Source organism: Suricata suricatta, chromosome 16 (assembly GCF_006229205.1).
Source record: "Suricata suricatta isolate VVHF042 chromosome 16, meerkat_22Aug2017_6uvM2_HiC, whole genome shotgun sequence".
Lineage (NCBI taxonomy): Eukaryota > Metazoa > Chordata > Mammalia > Carnivora > Herpestidae > Suricata > Suricata suricatta.
In genome coordinates this window covers 55,159,568-55,163,037 of record NC_043715.1, presented here as the reverse complement: position 1 = coordinate 55,163,037, position 3,470 = coordinate 55,159,568, and the positions used below count along the sequence as shown (strand labels likewise).

Sequence of the window (3,470 nt, the reverse complement as noted above, 5' to 3'; positions counted from 1 at the left end):
TCATCAAGACAGTATGGTATTGGCACAAAAACACACATAGACCAATGCAATAGAATAGAAAGACCAAAACTGGACCCACAAATGTATGGCCAATTAATTTTTGACAAAGCAGGAAAGAGGAAAAAAGCCTCCTCAACAGGTGGTGCTGGGAGAACTGGACAGGAACATGCAGAAGAATGAAACTAGACCACTTTCTTACATACATCAGAAAAATAAACTCAAAATGGCTGAAGGACCTGAATGTGAGACAGGAAACCATCAAAACCCTAGAGGAGAAAGCAGGAACCAGCCTCCTTGACTCAACCGCAGCAATTTCCTACTCAACACATCCTCACAGGCAAGGACATCAAAAGCAAAAATGAACTATTGGGACCTTATCAAGATAAAAAGCTTCTGCACTGCAAAGGAAACAAGAAAACTAATAGGCAACTGATGGAATGGGGAAAAAATAGTTGCAAATGACATATTAGATAAAGGACTAGAATCAAAAATCTACAAGGAACTCACCAAAATCAACACCCAAAAGATGAATAATCCAGTGAAGAAATGGGCAGAAGACCTGAACAGACACTTCTTTAAAGAGGACATCCAGATGGCCAACAGACACATGAAATGGTGCTCACAACAGACACCGGAAATGATGGACATTGAGGAGGATACATCTGGGGAAGAGCACCAGGTGTTATATGGAATCCAAGTTGACCATAAGCTATAAATAGTTTTAAAAAAAGGTAATGACATTTTTTATTATAGGAGCTGCAGGGTAAGGAGAAAGAGAAAAAGGGCAGAAAAATTTCTTCAAGAAATAGCAGAAAACTTCCCTAATCTGCGGAAAGAAACAGACCTCCACATTCAGGAGGCACAGAGTACTTGCATCAAAATAACCAAAAGCAGGCCCACACCAAGACATTGGATTTAAATGTTCATATATGGTGATTAAAAAAAAAAAAAACTCTTGAAATAAGCAAAACAAACACAGTGCTTCAGTTATAGGGGAAAACCCATAAGGCTAGCTGAGGATTTCTCAACAGAAACTTGGAACATGGAAAGTGAATGGCATGATATATTTAATGTGCTGAATGGGAAGTGTCTTTAGCCAAGAATACTCTATCCACCAAAGCTATCATTCAGAATAGAAGGAAAGATAGAGTTTCCCAGATGAACAATAAGTAAAGGAATTAGGGAGCACTGAAACAGCCTTACAAGAAATGTTAAAGAGGGATCTGTGCAGTCACAGAAGACACCAAATGTGACAAAGACAAGAATGCATCAGAGAAAATGTCCAGAAACTATGACAAAACAAATAATAAAACAATAATAAATACCTATATCAATAATTACTTTGAATGAAAAGGTACTCATATACTCCCATCGGAACACTTAGGGTGTCTGAAGGGATTAAAAACAATAACAGAAACGTCCCAGACCCATCTATATAGAGACTCAATTGAGTACTGAAGACACCTTCAGATTAAGAGATAAGGGGTGGAGAAACATTTATCATGCAAATGGATGTCAAAAGAAAGAGTGGCAATACTTATAATGGAAAAACTAAACATTCTTGTTCTAATATTACATTTATCCTGCTTTGGCACCAGTGTAAATCTGGCCTCATAGAATGAGTTTAACAGGTTCCCTCTATTCCATCATTTGTAAGATTTGTAAGAAGATTGTCATTAATCTTTTTTTTTTAATTTTTTTTGGAATTGACCAATGAAGGTATGTGGTCTTTGGCTTTTCTTTCGTTCTTTTTTTTTTAATGTTTATTTTATTTTTTTTAATGTTTTTATTTATTTTTGATAGAGACAGAGCATGAGAGGGGAGGGGCAGAAAGAGAAGGAGACACAGAACAGGAAGCAGGCTCCAGGCTCTGAGCTAGCTGTCAGCACAGAGCCTGACGCAGGGCTCGAACCCACAAACGTGAGATCTGACCTGAGCCGAAGTCGGAGGCTTAACCGACTGAGCCACCCAGGTGCCCCTGTTTATTTTATTTTTGAGAGAGAGAGAGTTGGGGTGGAGAAGAGAGAGAATGAGACGCAGAATCAGAAGCAGGCTTCAGGCTGCGAACCATCAGCACAGAGCCCAACGTGGGGCTTGAACCCACAAACCATGAGATCATGACCTGGGCCTAAGTCAGACACTCAACCAACTGAGCCCCCCAGGCGCCCCAGACTTTGGCATTTCTGTCCTGGGAGGGTTTTTTTTAAATTTCAAATTCAATTTTAATTGTTATTCATCTCAGAAGATTTCATATTTCTTGGGTTCAAGATTCGTATTTCCATCTTGTTAACTTGTGCACACTTTTAGGAATTATTTGTTTTTTCCCCCTAAGTTATCAGATTTGTTAATATATAATTATTTATGGTACTCTTTTACCATACTATATTCTAATTGGATTCTTTTCTGTGATGTTTTCTCTTCCATTTCTCATTCGGATTTTGGGTCTTATCTCCTTTTTTCCTTAATCTAGTTAGAAAATTGACAATTATGTTTCTTTTCTGGAAATACTGGGCATCACTTCCAGTGTTATGTTATTTTTTCTGGTCTCTGTTTTATTTATTTCTGATTTTGACTTGTTATTTTCTTTCTCTACTAAATTTCACCTATATTTTTTCTTTTTTTTCTAGTTCTTTATGTTGTAAGGTTAAGAAAGTAAAGTTGAGGGGCACCTGTGTGGTTCAGTTGATTAAGGTTACTACTGTTGATTTTGGCTCAGGTCACCATCTAGAGTTCATGAGTTCAAGCCATATGTCAGGTTCTACGATGACAGTGTGTAGCCTGCTTTGGATTCTGTCTCTCAAAAATAAACATTTAGGAAAAAAAGAAAATAAAGTTGAAACAAACAAAGCACTAATAGCTTAAAAAATTGAAATCGGTCTAGTAGATAAAATTATTAGAAATAAAAATGCAACTGATGATGAAAAGAATAACACAACTAAAATATAAAAATAGGATTCTCTCAGATTTCTGTGGATTATGTCATCTGTGAACAGAAATAATTTTGTTTTTTCTCGTCAAATTTGGATTCATTTAATTTTTTTTCTTTCCTAATTGTTCTGACTAAATCATCCAGTACTATTTTGAATGGAAGTGGTGAAGTCGCTTCATTACCTTGTCTGATCATATAGGAAAAGCTTCTAGTCTTTTATTATTGAATATGTGAAATTTAAGCTTTTCATGCATATGTGGCTTTTATTACATTGTGGTTGTTGCCTTGCTTTATTGAATGTTTTTCTCCATCATGAAATGGTGTTCAGTATGCTCACTTCCTGTTCTGTAACTAATATGATCATACCATTTTTGATCTTCATTCTGTTAACAGGAAGTCTTAAACTGATAATTTTCCATATGTTGAAACACCCTTGAGTTCCAGGAAGATTTCACAGTTGACTGTGCTATAAAATGGTAAAATGAACGTTGATCTAGTTTGCTTTATTTATTTATTTATTTATTTATTTATTTATTTATTT

General features: G+C 35.9%; 1 protein-coding gene across 1 annotated transcript in view; it reads right to left on the bottom strand.

The window, feature by feature from the left end:
* Positions 1–3,470, bottom strand: part of ZNF813 (zinc finger protein 813) — a 27,468-nt gene that overhangs the window by 3,840 nt on the left and 20,158 nt on the right. The window lies entirely within an intron of this gene.